Source organism: Pan paniscus, chromosome 17, assembly GCF_029289425.2.
Source record: "Pan paniscus chromosome 17, NHGRI_mPanPan1-v2.0_pri, whole genome shotgun sequence".
In the NCBI taxonomy this organism is placed as follows: Eukaryota; Metazoa; Chordata; class Mammalia; order Primates; family Hominidae; genus Pan; species Pan paniscus.
This window is the reverse complement of record NC_073266.2, coordinates 79,263,253-79,280,520: the sequence shown is the minus strand read 5'-3', so window position 1 is coordinate 79,280,520 and position 17,268 is coordinate 79,263,253. Positions and strand designations below refer to the sequence as shown.

Sequence of the window (17,268 nt, the reverse complement as noted above, 5' to 3'; positions counted from 1 at the left end):
ATAAAATGCCCCATTTGGAAGAGTTTTGGTGGGAATAAAACACTCCAAATATTGGATTTTAAAAATCTCTTTATTTGCAATAGGCATCAGGAAAATAAAACTCTCTATATCAGTTAGCAGCATAGAAAAAGGAGAAATGACATTTATGGCATCCCAATGCCAGAATCATAAAGCACAGTATGGAATAGTGGATTTGGATCTGGGAAGCAATAGCTAAAAACCAACACAATTACTATTTCCAAAAACTATGGCAATAAGCGGAGCTCATAGCCTTTATGATACAATAGTACCATATTCTCTGCCAGTAGGAGTAGTTTTGGGGAAAAAAATCTCATTTTTCACCATTAGTTACCAATGACTTTAAATATTAAGCCGAGATTATATGAAAATACCTTTACTGGCCATATGCTAATTTTCTTGTAACCATGGGGTTTTATTTAGTCTAATGTATAGACATGCCCCTTCTTGGTTGTAAATTAAGATGGCACTTTGATTTATTTATCTTAAAACCATCCTCTGTGCTGTTCATTTCTATTACACTTGAGAATTTGGAAGTGCTTTTTAGAGGTCAAGAGCAAGTCTGTGTCATCTCCTGGCGCAAATCACAAGCTGAATAACTTCTGTTCAGCTCCTTCTTTATCCAAGAAATGGGAAACCAGGGTCATGCTAGCCAGGATAATATTGAGGAGAAACAAAACAAAGCCCATCTTGGTTTTGTGTGGCACCAGCCTCCTCATCAGTACACTATAGCATTTCAGTGCTGGGTCTGAGTGTTATAAAAAATTATTTAAGAGCAAATAAAAATGCTGCTTCTGCAAATATGAATGCCTAAATGCTAATCAAAGCTTTGCTGCAATCCTGCGGAAATGCATGATAAGATTTTCCAGCTGTCAATCATTATAATTCTGACAGCCGTAATGAGATTCTGGTTTAACGTGTACTTCTTAATAACTTGGGGCCTGGAGCAGGTGCTGTCCTCTTTAAGACAACTTGCAGATTGTCAACCAGTTTCTTCCCATCTGGTAGTGGGGAGACAGCCTCTAAAGTGGTCAAGCATGAGGGGGGCTTCATGGGCATTAGGGTCTGTAGGGTTCTGAATTCCTCTCCTCTCTACCTCCACCCATTGTTAAGGAAGAGATGAGTTTCAACTGTGACTGGTTTTAAAGAGTGACAATTTAGTACAAGATTTTCTAATAAGGAAAGGCAACATGTTTGAACTTGGAAGTTTTACTCTAATTCCCATGGAAAGATCTCCAAGAATAGAAATTACTTGTCTGTTCTCAGTAACAGAAGAATATATTTATTGTCATCTCTTTTGAGATAATGAAATGCCATTTAAATTACCCTCTCTTCCTGGTAAATCTGAGAAGAAAGCAAACTCCCTAAGTTTCCTATCATTTTGCAGAGCCTGAAACCATATCTAGTAATCACTTCAAGCCTCACTAGGGAAGAACAGCAGGTAGGAAGCTGTTGGGGATTTATAGTGCCATTTACTTCTACAGGTAAAATCAGAGTCATAAAAAGCAAGAAGAAAGAGTTCTTGAGCCCTCCAGGGTAAGTAAGGGAATATACTTTAAAATTCTGATTTTTATTACTCTAGAAAAAATAAGACACCTTAGCCCGTAGCTGGAAGACTAAACTGCATCCTTTTTCTGAGGCTGTTATTCAGTCGAGTCTCTGATTGTTCGCCTCCACTGAGCTCAGACAGATCTGGTGCTCTCTCTGCCTGACTCGGTTTCTTTACCTTTGAAGTGGAGCTAGCAACGTCAGCCAGCTTCTCATACTGCATGCAGGATCCTTAGAAATAAAAGGTATCATCTTGGAGCTCTACAGTTCTGTAACGATGACCAAGATTCACTCTGAGGGCAGAAAAATTAAAGACAAACATGTAATGCTTTTTCCAGGTTTTTTAATACCAAAATTGGTCCAGGTGATTCTCTCTGTTTCCATGTTATTAATCTTCCTCCCTTCCTATTGAAGGCATCATATGGAGTGTTGAAGGCTGGTGGTAAGGAGGAAAAAGGAATGAACACTGAATCAGTAATATCTGAGCTTTCCCAGGCAAATCTAGTCATGACTCAGCAAGGAAGCCAAAGGAAAACATCACTGCATTACACCTGTCAGAGAAGAGGCCTGTCTGAGGCAGAGGGAAGCTCCTATTGTGAGCCGCTGTGCAAACCATTCCAAATAAAGAGAGATTTCTGACCTTTACCTCCCTCCCATCCTTCCCCCCTCAACTCTGGGAGAGAAGAGCCCTCCTCTTGATTTTGGAGTCTTTCCTCTTCCACTTGCTACTAGCTCCTTTCCCTCCCAGCAAACATCCATGCCTCTCTCGTAAGATATAAGCAAAATTATTTGCTGAAACTTGTTACCCCTTCAAGAAAACCATATTGCTGTCCTTCCTTTCACACTGCCAGGAATGTCAGGAAAAGCATGGCTGGTGTCAGGCTCAAATCTTCACTTTCTCTTTAGCTATATGTCTCTGGGAACGTGATTTCCCCTCTCTCCCCGCCCACCCCGCCAGTTAAAACAGCAACAAAAACATTGATAATGATGCCTGCAAGAATCATGAAGCTGAAATAAGATCACGCATATAGGTGCCCAGCAAGGGACATGGCCAAGAAAAACGGAGGTCCCAGGGATTCCACATTTCATGGCCAAATTTGCTGGAGACTGGTTGGGACCTGCCAGCTTACCTCTGCAGCTCTGCGCACGCTCTTGAGGGGCTTCCGCTTTTGCTGACCTCTAGTCCATGTAACAAGGGTAAACACTGCCTCTCCCTAGAAATCTTGCCTGCACTGGTTTCCATGACACAGCATTACCTCAGTGCAGCTTACAAAACAGCTCGCAGAATTCCTCCAAATATTTAGAGTCAAAATAGATGGCCAGTGCTCTGCCTTCAGTGCAGGAACCTGTGCTTCCTCAGAGGTCCCGCAGTTTTGGGTCTGGATCCCTAGAGCTCTGAAAACCTTATCTCGAGGGCCATCCTGAGCAGCTTTTATTCCAATGCTGGGGGGATGTGCTGTGCAAATCCGAAGCAAGTCCTGGCCTTATCCACCCAGTTGGGGGGCCACAGATTTGGTGAAGTTGTGCCTGTTACTTGGGAGGTGAGTGGGTCGGACATGAGATGGGCAGAGGACGTGTTTGGTTGTCCCTGCTCACCCCCATTCATGTTCTTGGAGTCTGTTACTCCCATTGAGTCCCACTCCATTATCCATGGGAGAAACTGAGGCACAGGTATCGAAGGGGGTGGGATGGGTAGTCACATCAGGCTGGCAGCAGCACAGCCTGGTAAAAACCTGGGCCTCTGTCTCAGTGTGGAGCGGGCTCCACTACACCTGCAGCCTGTGGACAGAGAGTCTGCAGACAACATGTCAAACTCTGTGGGTTCTCTGCAAACAAAGTTGCTTGTGGGGAGAAAGGCAGAAAGTAGAATGTTTAGGCTGACTGATGGCTGAACAGTGGGCGGAAAGAGAGGCTGGAAACTTGACTGTGTAGGTAAGAGATGAGAGACTGGGGAATAAAAATAAACAAAAAGAGTAGAGAAAGAGGCTGGGCGGGGAAGGGGCCTGCAGAAAGGTGTGTGATGGGCTGGTTGGTCAGCTGCCGCTGGGCCCAGACGGAGCTGAAGGGATTTGTGTGCATGCAGAGACCGCTTATTCTGTTGTTCCACCAGAAATTGAGGGTAGGACCTGGAATATTGCACAAAGCCCTTGCCAGCTCTAAGACTTGAAAGCAGGGCTGAGAGGGACGGGAGGCAGGGGAAATACACTGGCCCCCTATTTCCATCGGGAGAAGGAAGCTGAGAAAACAGCAGAGGAGAAAACAGATTCGAAGACCATGAGACCTGGAAGAGATTGTTTAATTTAACCTCTTCCTCTACAAACAAGGAAGCTGCAGCCCGGGGAGGGTAAACGACATCCCAGAAGGTCACTGAGTCTTCTCCAATCCAAACGTTGCAGGTGTCTCCTCCCAAAAGGTATCTTCAAGTCCTAGCCTCCGGTCCCTGGTAATGTGACCTTGTTTCCAAACTTGGTGGCTTTGAATGCCATCAAGTTAAGAGGAGGTCATACTGGAGTGGCTGGGCCCTTAATCCAATATGACTGCTGTCCTTAGAAGAAGAGGACAAGAGACAGATGCACAGGGAAGAAAGTCACGTGACAGTACAGGCTGCGATAAGAGGGATGCATTTATAAGCAAAAAATGCCAAGGGTTGCCAGCAACCAGGAGAAGCCAGGGGAGAGACACAGGGCAGACTCTCCCTCTGAGTGTCCAGAAGGAGCCAACCCTGCCAAAACTTTGATCTTGGACTTTGGCCACTAGAAGTATGAGAGAATGCATTTCAGTTGTATTAAGACACTCAGTTTGTGGTATTTTGTTATAGTAGCCCCAGCAGGCTAATATGCTAGGCTGAGGAAAGCATGCACGTGCCAAATATAGAACCACCCCTGAAATGCAGCAGAGCCCGCAATCACACTTGCTGGCTTCCTGTGGAGTCTGGATCTGCAGATGGATTCACCTTCGTATTAGTTTGTCTTGCATTGCTATAGAGAAATACCTAGGATGGGTGCAGTGGCTCAAACCTGTAATCCCAGCACTTTGGGAGGCCAAGACAGGAGAATCGCATGAGATCAGGAGTTTGAGACCAGCCTGTGCAACATGGTGAAACCCTGTCTCTGCAAAGAATGCAAACATTAGCTGGGTGTGGTGGCACGTGCCTGTGGTCCCAGTGACTTGTGAGGCTGAGGTGGGAGGATCACTTGAACTCTGGAGGCAGAGATGCAGCTACGCTCCAGCCTGGGTGACAGAGCCAGACCCTGTCTCAAAGAACAGAAAAGAAATATCTCAGACTGGGTAGTTTTTAAAGAAAAGAGGTTTAATTGGCTTATGGTTCCTCAGGCTATACAGAAAGCATGATGCTGACACCTGCTCAGCTTCTGGGAAGGCCTCAGGAAACTTAACAGTCATAGCAGAAGGCAAAGGGGGAGTGAGCACTTCACACAGTTGGAATAGGAACAAAAGAGTGTCGGGGGGAAGTGCTACACACTTTTAAACAACCAGATATTGCAAGAATTCCCTCACTATCACAAGAACAGCTTTAAGGGGATAAAGCTAAGCCATTCATGAAGGATTCACCCCCATGATCCAATCACCTCCCACCAGGCCCCACCTCCAACCCTGGGGATTAGAATTCAACATGAGATTTGGGGGCACAGATCCAAACATATCAACCATCTACCAGTGCTAGGTTAACTGGGAGGGCTGAGCAGATGTGGAGAGGTGCCAGGGGACTCAGGGGACAGGCGGAGAGAGCCGGCCTGGGCTGGGTGTTGTCACTGCCTCCTCTACAGGGCCTGCACCTGCACCACCAGGCTCTTTGCCCACTGCTGCTCCTGCCTGAGCTTCGCTTCTCAGGGGATGCACCCATGGTGCCACAGTCCTAAACACACAGGGGCTTCTGGCCCTTAACTCTCTCTGATCCTACACTCATAGCCTGCAGGGATCGCGTTGGTGCCCCCCTGGTCTCCTCTCTCTCGGCACCCTCCGTCTCTGAGGCAGCCCTGTAAACTCCCAGGATCCATCCAGTCCCTACTTGGTTCTTTACCACCTCCCACACCACTCCCTCAGTCTACCCCAGTTGACCCATCTGGAAGGAGTTCAGCAAGAAGTCCCCTCCCAAATGTAGAATCCTGCCCCTCCACCAAGGCCACCTAGACTGCACATACCCTTGAGGCCTCCGCTCTGTCCTCGACACCAGCAAGGCCCTACATTGAGGAGGTTAGAATGGAAAGCTAAGGGGCAACACCTCCTGATGTCCTAATAAGAAAAGGTGTAATTTGAATAGCTGGGGCTTCAGGAGGAGGCTCCTCAGGCCCCTCAGGGAACTGCAACTCCCTAGGGGGAAGAGTGGGGTTCCCAGTGCCCTTAGCCTGAGTGCTTTCCTTCCTTCCCTCTGTCAGGCCTTCCCAGTGTCAGGTCTCGTCCCCTCTGTTCCCACCCTTGTCACTGTATTGCCTGCTCAGGTAAGGTGTGCCCATGTGAATTCAGGCTGTTTCTTTAAATTTAGGGGGCCTTTGTATTAAAACTGCAGATTTCTGAGATCTATACCCAGGGATGCTGCCTCAGGAGGTGAGGGGCATGGCCTGGGATTTGCATTTTGGAACTAGCTTTCTAGTGTTTTTGCTGTGGGGTGGTCCTCAAACCCTAGACAATATTGTCCTTAGACAATCTAAACACTTCCGGTGTGGGAGATTTTGGGGACAGTGGCAGGTGATGGAGGGGACTATGTTGATGGCTCAGTCTTTCTGTGCTTCCTTTCAAGGGGGACCCCATCCGATGCCACTGGGCATTGCCCCAAACCTGGGGCCTGGGATAAGCCTTCCCAGGGGGATCTGGGCAGAGATGTGGAGATACTGCTGGCCATGGTTATGATAGTCAGGGAGGGAGTCAGGCAGGGGGGCTGCACCTAGGTTGGTGTGTGGACTGGTAGAAAGTTCTCTACAGGGGACAGCAGGGAAAGAGGGAGGAAGAGGAGCCAGCAGAGGGAAAGGCAGAGGGGTCAGGGGCTTTGTGGGGCTGCAGCTTCCTCCAGATGCCTCGACGATGCCATCCACAGCTACTGGTCATGCTCAGAGCAGCTGCCCTCCTCCAGGTGGAAGCTGCTTGGCAGCACCTGGCTACATGGGTTATCTGTGGCAAGGAGGGATCACTTCCTACGTCAGGAGCTTGCACCTAGCTCAGAGAGGGAGAGCTAGGACAAGAAAGAAAAGAAAGACAAGAAAGAAATGAAAAATCCAGCCTCTCCCCACCGGCCTTCTCTGAGTATGCCCTACCATGGTATCCGGCTGTGCTCACTCGAACCCACCTCCCAGCTCAGGAAGGAAAGATGGGGAGATCATTCCATATTACAACGGTGGTGGAGTGGGGATGCATTCAAATTGCTCTGGCAACACTTTGCCTGTCCCTCTGTGTGGCTGGCTGCCTATCACCCACACCCAGGCAGGCCCAGACTCCCGGGGTCGGGGTGCCATGGTGGGGGAATGAGCCTCTATCTCTGGATCACGTCTTGAGAGACACCGTTGGGTGCTGCTGAGCACTTGGCATCTGCAAAGTATGCTCCACACCCCACGCAGGTGCCCTCCCCTTGATAAGGGAGGCTGAGCAAACATCTCAACATTAATCAAATACGTGACCTCAGGAGTGTCTCCCGTATTCCTTCAAAAAGGAAATCTTCAAGCTCATTCCTGTTGTTAAGCCAAAAAATAGAGAATAAATAAATAAATAAATAAGGAACATAAATAAAATAAAAAATGAAAATAATACATAATAAATAAATACATAAATAAAATAGGAACTCCAACAGAAATGGAAAGCAGACCACACACTTGCCTATTCAGCTACTTTTATCAGTTGCTTCGCCTCTGGCCATCTCCCACTAAAATCCGAAGCCTTGCCCAGCTATATTTAGAACCTGCGAAGAGAATTGTGTGCTGAGTTTAAAAGATATGTTTTGTTTTAATTAGACATATGTCTCACATGTCACCTGGTGCTGACAGCAGTCACTGTAGGTTTTCTTGGCCCTGACAAGGGAAGGTGAATCAGGCAGAATCTGTCTTTGCTCATTCCCTTTGACCTGTAGAGTGAGCTCTGTATTTCTTTATGGTGTAATTCCTTAGGTCCAGGGGCAAAATAGTGTAGTTATTGTCTTTATAGCAGCATGATTTGTAATCCTTTGGGTATATACCCAGTAATGGGATGGCTGGGTCAAATGGTATTTCTAGTTCTAGATCTTTGAGGAATCACCACACTGTCTTCCACAATGGTTGAACTAGTTTACAGTCCCACCAACAGTGTAAAAGTGTTCCTATTTCTCCACATCCTCTCCAGCACCTGTTGTTTCCTGACTTTTTAATGATCGCTATTCTAACTGGTATAAGATGGTACCTCATTGTGGTTTTGATTTGCATTTCTCTGATGGCCAGTGATGATGAGCATTTTTTCATGTGCCTGTTGGCTGCATAAATGTCTTCTTTTGAGAAGTGTCTGTTCATATCCTTCACCCATTTTTTGATGGGGTTGTTTGATTTTTTTCTTGTAAATTTGTTTAAGTTATTGCAGCACTGTTCACAATAGCAAAGACTTGGAACCAACCCAAATGTCCATCAATGATAGACTGGATTAAGAAAATGTGGCACATATACACCATGGAATACTATGCAGCCATAAAAAAGGATGAGTTCATGTCCTTTGTAGCGACATGGATGAAACTGGAAACCATCATTCTGAGCAAACTGTCACAAGGACAGAAAACCAAACACCACATGTTCTCACTCATAGGTGGGAATTGAACAATGAGAACACTTAGACACAGGACGGGGAACATCACACACCAGGGCCTGTCATGGGGTAGGGTGAGGGGGGAGGGATAGCATTAGGAGATATACCTAATGTAAATGACGAATTAATGGGTGCAGCACACCAACATGGCACATGTATACATATGTAACAAACCTGCACATTGTGCACATGTACCCTAGAACCTAAAGTATAATTTTAAAAAAAGAAAAGAAATAGTGTAGTTATTAAGAGCAGTTACCCTCGAGTCAGACTGAGTTTGAATCCTGGCTATTGCACTTATTGGCCTTATGAGCTTTGGAGGCTGGATAATCTTCTCTATGCCTCAGTGTCCTCCTCTATAAAATAGGATTCCTGATAGTACTTAACTCATAGGGTTGTTGTGAAAGTTAGATGAGTTAGCAATGTCACATGCTCAGGGTTGTGCAGGGCACGTCCTAAACACTTAAGATGCATTATTTTTATTTCAGTTCATGCTCTACAAGTATTTGCCATCCTTTTCTGCTTTTAAAGCACTATCAGCAAATAGCAGGAAAAGTCATCATTGTCAGAGTAACACACCGTACTTTCACCCACACCCACAAAATAAGGCTTAAGGAAAGTTTTTTGCATGAACGTCTGCAAATTTTGGTTTTTCCTCCTAAATACCTCCTGCTCCATTATAGATTTCTGAGAATTCAGGAAATGATCACTACTTTTACAGTAAATTTGGCAAAGGTGTATATTTTCTTTCCATCCAAAAAGGGAACTGGAATTCTGTATCCCCAGTCCTTATTCCTGGGTGTCCTTGAATTTGTGCCTGGTTTGAGGGAGATTGGCTGAGGATTCAATGACATCACTCTCATGAAGTGCTAGCCCCGCATATCCTGGACGCTCCGTAGAGATATATTCCCATTCTTTGTTCTTCCGACCTGTTTACCAGCCTTGACTATTGCTACAGCTGTGGCAAGCCTTCCCCTCCCTGCCCCACCGGGATGATGACTGCATAGAGACAATTGTTTTATAAACCCAGTCAATGAGCAAGGAGGAAGGAAATGCACATATGATCTCCTAAATAAAATTAGACCACCAAGGCTGAGAAACGTTTAATTTGTGGCCCATGTTACAGAACTGGCTTCCTCAGATAGGGAATTTTCTTTTTGCCAATTCTTTGATTCCAGAAGTAGCCATATCAGGTGGCAGGGGTGGCACCTCTCCATGGTGCCCAATTCCCTGGCTGGCATTTGAATGAGCAGGGTCCTTTTAATCCTGTGGCTGCTTACCCCAGAGTAATAGCAGATAGAATCTGCTTTTTATTACTTTTGCCTGTTGCCCCTGAGTCCACACCAGAAACCACTCAGGCAGGATCTGGAAAGCATACAAACCTCATCAAATAAAACGGAGGAACAAGTCCACTCTGGCTTCTGAGAACTCCAGGAACTCCTGGAAGAAGGTGCTTCATCTCTGCAGTGCTTGGAACCCTGGCTGACAAGGAAAACGGTGGGTTTACAGGGTTCAAGGAAAATAGAGTGTCACCTAAAAACTAGACCTGAAAGGGGGGGATGTGGAATGCCATCCTCTATAGCAGTTTTTTCTGTAGTAGCTAATTACTGAGGCACTAAATCAATTATTTGTAGAAACCCTGTTCCTGAGGACCTAGCTTCTGCAAAGCAATTTATTCCCAAAGATATCCTTCTGCCTCTTTCTTTCTCCCAGAAATGTATTCTCTGCTTCCCCTACTGGGAAAAGAGTTGCCCCTTTAAATATAGCTCATAGAATTTCCACATAGGCCAAGAATCATCCATCAAGAGCATACACAATCAGAGAAATCTTTATATAAACACTGCAGTTCCCCTACTGCACGACAATGACCAGATTTCCGATGTCCCCACCTTCCACATACCCTGGCACTGGCGTTGTCCAGCTGTGGTCAGTTCATCCAAAGGGAGGGTTTTCAATGCTCACGTTTCCTCCTGTTACGGGCTCCAGCTTTACCTGCCTCTTATTGTTCTCCTTCGCCTAGAGAATGCTGAGTGTAACAATGACCCCAGGAATTCAAGCCAAGGAGCCCAAGAGGGGCCAGATGGCGCCTTCATTCCTGGTGCCAGAACTGTGGCGTTTCTCTGAATGTAAGACTTTCACGCAGACTCTAAAATATTATCACGTAAGCAAAGAAATTTGTTTTTTGTTCAGAAAGAATGACTGGTTATTGTCAAAGTTCTGCAACATCTGTGCCTTAGTACTGGCTGTTAAGTGGCCTTAGAGGAAGACCATTTGATAATCAGCCCAGAAGGCCAAAGAATTGTATGACTTCCAGGTGGGCCCCAGTGTATGCTTGGGTGGGGAAACATATTGATGCACATGCTTTTCTCAGTGGGAACTAGAATGTGAACTCTGAACATTTCCTGCACCTATTCTAAGCTTCACAGAAAGTTTTATATTGAAATTCTGTTAAGCCTGGCTGTAGATGAAGAGGTACGAACTGTCTGAAAATCATGTTAAATGTCTGTTAAGGGGCCAGGCATGGTGCCTCATGACTGTAATCCCAACACTTTGGGAGGCTGAAGTGAGAGGATTGCTTGAGCCCAGGAGTTTGGGACCAGCTAGGCAACATAGTGAGACCCTGTCTCTACAAAAATAAATACATAAATAAATTAGCTGGGTGTGGTGGTACGTGCCTGTGGTCTCAGCTACTTGGGAGGCTGAGGTAAGAGGATTGCATGAGCCCAGGCTGCAGTCCAGCCTGGGTGACAGACTAAGATCCTGTCTCAAAAAATATATAAATAAATAAATAATGAATGTTTGTTAAGAGACATGAATGATTTTTGTGTGTATAGTTGATCCTTGAACAATGTAGAGGTTAGGGGTATGAAGCCCCCACCCCCGACCAGTGTGGTAAAAAAATCATATGTAAGTTTTGGCTACCCCAAAATTTAATATCCTACTGTTGACCAGAATACTTACTGTTAACATAAGGTCGATTAACACATATTTTGTATGTTATATGTATTATATGAATTATTCTTACAATAAAGTGAGAGAAAAGAAAATGTTAAAGTCATAAGGAAGAGAAAATATATTCACTATATTAAGTAGAAGTGGGTCATCATAAACACCTTCATCCTTGTCATCTTGACACTGAGTAGGCGGAGGAAGAGGAGGAATAGGAGGGGTTGGTCTTGCCGTCTCAGGGGTGACGGAGGCAGAAGAAAATCTGCAAAAGGTAAACCCATATTGTTCAAGGGTCAACTCTATGTTTAAATGTATGAGTTAACAATTTTTTACCTAGGAAGAAATACAGGTGCTTTGAGGAAACTGTTCTGAGTGAAAGCTGGGAATTTTCTGATTCCAGGCTCTGTATTAAACATTTCTGGTTGTCCAGGGAATGATCATATTCAATTTCAGTGTATACCAGGACTTCCTAGGGAAATTGATTGGTTTGTTTCTTAAAATGTGTACAGGCAGGGCAATTTCTGACTGAGGACAAGGTAGATAAGTGTAGATGGATGCCTCTGAGAAACATTCCAGGATGAATAACTATCTCCCTCCACGGTTGGAAGACCACCAAGTAGTTGCTCTGAAGAGTGAAAGTTAAGTAAGAAAATACAGAGTCATACTGACTGTGAGAAAACCTGCAGAATTAAATCTTACTGGGGGAAATCAGAGCATAGAAATAAGGAGAGGATAGACCAGAGGTCAATACATTTTTTGTAAGGGACCTAATGCTAAAATATTTAGTGTCTTCTAGTATCACTAGATGATGCTAAATATCTTAGACTCTGCGGGTCGCAGGGTCTCTGTCAAAACTACTCATCTCTATTGTGGTAGCAGGAAGGCAGCCACAGATGCTTTGTCGATAAATGGGCATGTTTGTGTTCCACTAAAACTATTTATAAACACTGAGCTTTGAATTCCATGTAATTGTCATGTATCACAAAATATTCGTCTCTTAATTTTTTGTCAACCATTTAAAAATATTAAAGCCATTCTTACCTCATGAGTTGTACAAAACCAGGCAGTGGGTTGGATTGGGTGGTAGTCTGTAAACTTTTGAGGTGACAATAAACTGGTGTGAAGCAACTCAGGCCACCAGATCCCAAGACCCAAAGATGGGAATTCTTTAGAAAAGTGTATTGTAATCAAGAATATACATAAAGTTTAGATTGTATGAAATAATGAATGCAGAATTTAAGGACTGTGAAGAAAAGGTCAAAGTTTATCACTTATATCCATGTTCACCCCCAGCCTGCTCCCACCCCACCGTTTTCTTCCCTCCACCACACACCCACACCCTGGCATAAAACCATGCATTATCTACTGTGGTAGTTCTCGAAGTGCGGCCCCTGAATCAGCATTTCCCATGCCAAACCCCTGTTAACTTCAGTAGGGATTGCACCACGTTCAAGAGGCCGAAGAAGAGATCCAGAGCCAGCGAACAAGACATGAGGTTTTATTGAGGGCTTACCTACAGGGGAAAGAGTCCAGTGGCAGCGAGCTGGACAGGAGAACCACCTTATATACAGAAACAGTCCAGTGGTAGAGGGATGGACAAGATAACCACCTTACAGTCCAGTGTAGGCCAATTAAGTAGGAAAACTGCAACTGCTTGCCAACAGCATGCGGTTTATATAACATTATCACTTAACACTCTCCTTTTAATGACCTCTGCCTTGTAACCTTTATTTAATCAAAACTCAGAGCCTCAATTTCCCGCATAGCCTATGTTCCATGGAACAGGTCAGGGGCTCAGATGTTCCTCATTGACAAGGAACGAATCTCCAGTTTGGCCACTCCCAGATTCCAGCTTGGAACTCACATTCAGGTGTATCTACCATACAGGGTTGTTCTAAGGATATGCTTAGGTTATTGCTCTCGGGTGCATTTGCCCTACAGCATCCCCTGGGAACTTGTTAGAAATGCATGTTCTCAGGCTCCACCCTCTGACCTGATGAATCAGAAACTCTGAGGGGGCGGTGGCCCAGTGACCTGTGTCACTTAAACAAATCCTCTGAGTGACTCCTAGGAGCAGTCCAGTTTGAGAACCACTGATGCAGGGAGTGAGAGCAGTGAGTCCAGCCTGGAGGGTCACAGCAGCTCTGCCACATTTTGGCTGGATGATCCCGAGCATCAGTGTCCTCCTTGGTAAAGTGGGGGTGTGAATGTAACAGAGAGAGAAGGGCATAGTAATAAACTGCCTGTAGCCACTTCTGCTTTGTAAAGGAGATGGTGCATTCATATCAAAGGGAAAAATATACTCTAGGCCTCTTCATTCCACTGATCATGGCTAGAGAAAAGAAGGGAAAGACTGAGATTTCAAAAGTGATGCCAGTTCCAAGACCTGGAGACACTCATGGATGGACAAGAAGAGCCCAGAGCCTGGTGGACAGCTAATTTGGATTTGGGAGGCAGGGAGTGGGTGAGCCCAAAAGATGGAGAGATGGAGAAGAAGGAAGACCATCCTGTGAGGGAGGGGTGGAAACCCCTGATATTTGGTAGCATGGCCAAAAGACTTGGAAATGGGGTGACTAATGCCCAGTTTTATAGAAACTGGTAAATTTGACCTTGACCCACTGCAAGGCTTCATCTCTCCGTTGTCTTAAACCTTCTGTGAAGTTGGCCTCAGCACAATGCTACTGGGTAAATGTGTTCAGAAAACACACACACACACACACACACACACACACACACTCAAACACACACACACAAACACAAAGAAGAGCCATGTTCCCAGTCCTGGGCCACAGCTGCTGGGGAAGCAGAAGAGCTGAGTGAGGGATTGAGAGGGACAGCCTGAAACTGTGGAGTCAGAAGTGCCTTGAGAATTTCAGCTCCTGGGAATGTGCTACAATCTTGGTCTTCCCAATGGGTTTAAGATAGGGGGGTTAAGCCAATTTTATTTCAATCTCAAGTGACAGAGTGACCTCAGTTGAGCCTGGATTGCATTGATAGCTACAGTGGGAGCCACTGTGGGAATCAAAGTAGAAAGCATGTGAATGCTAGCACATGGAATTTGGCACTTAGATTCTCAAGGTTTGGTAACCACAGTTAGTGTGGGAGTTGTTAATGAATACTGTTATTTTTAAAATTTCCAAGCTTGTCTATTTTGAAAAGGAATCTATTTTTTTTAATAAAGAAGAATTTGATGGAAAATTCTGCTGCCTCCCGGTAAATGTTTCTCTTAGTTAATTATGATCATAGATGGCTGCTGGTTGGATCATGACATCATCGGAACCTAGGCAGGGCCGCTCAGCTGGAAGCAGCTTGTTTGAAACTCCCTGAGGAAATCATCATTTTACTTTCACTGGGCTTGAGAAAGACCAGTGTACTAAGGCAAAAGCGTTGACAAACTATGGACCAAATCTGGCCCATGGCCCTGCTAAGAATGGCTTATACATTTTTAAAAGGTTGTTAAAAGACAAAACAAAACAAAAAACCCCCCTAAAAACAACAAAAAAACCAAACCAAAGAATATGTGATGGAGATTGAATGTGGTCCACAAAACCTAAAATTTTTATTATCTGACTTTTCACAGAAAGTTGCTGAGCCCTGACTTAGGCCATGGTGGTGGTCAGACCCCACAGCTGGGGACTGCAGGGGTAGGGGAGGAAGTGTCCCAAGCATGGTAAGCAGCCTGGAGCCCAGGGATGCACCTTGTGTTTAAACCTGGCAGTGCATTTAGTCAAAGAAAAGGGCTGAGATCACATTATTCTGGCCACTTATCCTGGCTCCACAGAGCAAGGCCCAGGGAGGAAAAAGAGGCAGCCCAGGTCTCAGGACTGAGGCTTTAACATTGCAGATATGCAACCTCCTCTACTCCTAGAAGCCTCATGAGGGGGCCTCTGGAGTGGACAGTTGGCTTAGCCCATGGGAAGGACAGGAGTGGGGCAACTTGAGGACAAGGTCACTGTCTGTAAGGGAGGAAGGAGGTGGGAAGCAGGCTCAGGGGTGGGAGAGGACTGAGGACAGCCAGCTGCCAGGGGCCGAGGCCTTGGTCAGCTCAGCAAGCTGGTCCCATGGGGACACTGAGAGAACGGGCTGCTCCCTAAGGAAACTCGAGTTTTGGGTCAGTCTGATCCTACCAGAAGTCACATGAGACACCATGCAAGTGACCTCTACCCTGCCTTCTGCCTGAGAACATGGCTCACCATTTTCTCCTTGCTTTACCCCACCACCCTACTGGAAGAAAGAGAGAACAGCCAGCCTCCAGGGCCCTTCCTTTCCCTGGCCACCTTCCTTCAGACACAGCATGCTTGGATTCAGAGTAAGAAAGAAAATGAGAACTGAAAACTGGACCTTGTTTCATTCAAGTGCCTTGTTTTGAATCCTGTTTTTTTCTGTTCCTTTTTGGCACCGTGGGCATTCCTGCAGAGTGGAGTTTGAATAGAGGCACATTCTTCAGAGGGGAAAAGTCCCGCTGCCTGGCCCAGGGCTGAGCTCTTAGGCCAACACATACAGGGCTCTGGGTGGTTTGCTGATTCAGCAGGTGCTGGCTGCCCTTGGCCACCTTAAAGAGTCGCAGGATGTCCCCTGAGCAAGCTCTTGGTGGCCAGATAAGTGACTGTGCTGGGCCCTGGGTCTCCTGGGGGTGGGAATCTTGCAGTCATCATTGGTGATGGTCATGTGGGCCTGAGCATGGTGTCAAGATGCTGGCGCCCTGCAAGGGTGGAGCCTACCTCTAGAGATGCCCACTGTCAGAGTCCATTGTTGATTGTTATTTCCCTGGCATTTTTCAGAATAAGAGAGGTCACATCAGGGGAAGGTTGTTTTAAGCTGTCTAACAGAAGAGACCTTGTCTATTTTATTCCCTGCTGAATCTCCACTGCCCTTAACTGTGTGTGCCTCATGGAGGACACTCAAATATCTGTTGATATTGGTTGGGCATGTTGAAAACTCTATTTTTAAAAGAAAATAAACCCAAAAAGAAGGGGTGAGTCACTACTCAGACAGTTGGTGGTTCAATAATCTATTCTGGAAATTCTTTCCCTGTAGACTCAGTCACTCAATTCCATCGAACCCCTACTGTGTGTTTAACTTTGTAATAGAAACAGAAAGATGTACTAGACTCAGGCAGTCACATCTAGATGAGAAAATGAACCAAAACCCATGTTCCGGCTGACTTACCTCTCCAGACTGACTGCACGCAGTTCTGTTTTGAACTTCAGTTTCAGCCCCATTTAATACTTGTATGTTGTAGCTGAACAGAATATAGCGTAATATCTTAAGTGCCAGAAATCACTAGGTGCAAACCCTGGCTCTGCCAGTTTCTAGCAGTGCGACCTTAGGCAAGTTATTTTAATGCTCTCAGCCCCAGTTTTCATCTGTGACATGGAGGTAATAATAGCCCCTATCTCAGGGTGTGGTTTTGAGGAAGAAGTGAAACGATGTGCATTATTTCAGATTTTATTTATTGTGCACATGGCATTCCTAAGAGAGCACCTGGAGCAGAGTAGGAGTTTAATAGATTTTAGCTATTATTGTTGGGTATATATTTTTTGTCTTCTCTGCCTGGGATGCTCCCTATACTGCAGGCCAACTTTCCATTCATCCTCTAAGGCTCAGTTCAGCCAGGACAATACTTCCTTAAGATGAAGCATCTTTGGTCATTTTTCCTCACCCTTTTCTGGGAGGCACACTCAGGGGTGCCTCTTCTGTGCTTCCACTGTGACTTGTGCACATCTGTCCTGAGAGTCACTGCCTGGTGCTGTTATTTTCAGTTCCAATGTCTGCCTCTTCTTTAGACCTAGAGCCCCTTTAAGTCAAGGTACCAGTTTACTTACCCCCTACCCTCTTGGCTTATGTGATTTTTTATTGCGTTAGGAGTACAAGTGTTTGCTGAATAAATGAAGGGACAAGTAATATTCCATCATTTCAGGAATAAAGTATTGTGACAGATAATCAGGTCTTCCTTGAGGTCAGAAGAAAAGGACTAAAGCT

General features: G+C 45.4%; 1 long non-coding RNA gene across 1 annotated transcript; it reads right to left on the bottom strand.

The window, feature by feature from the left end:
• Window positions 1-4,886: 4,886 nt before the first annotated feature.
• Window positions 4,887-10,362, bottom strand: LOC117976827 (uncharacterized). Its single transcript, XR_004667591.3, has 3 exons — window positions 10,238-10,362; window positions 9,720-9,819; window positions 4,887-7,471 (listed from the first exon to the last, which is right to left on the bottom strand). It is a non-coding gene; the product is annotated as an uncharacterized LOC117976827 (long non-coding RNA).
• Between the last annotated feature and the right edge of the window lie 6,906 nt (window positions 10,363-17,268).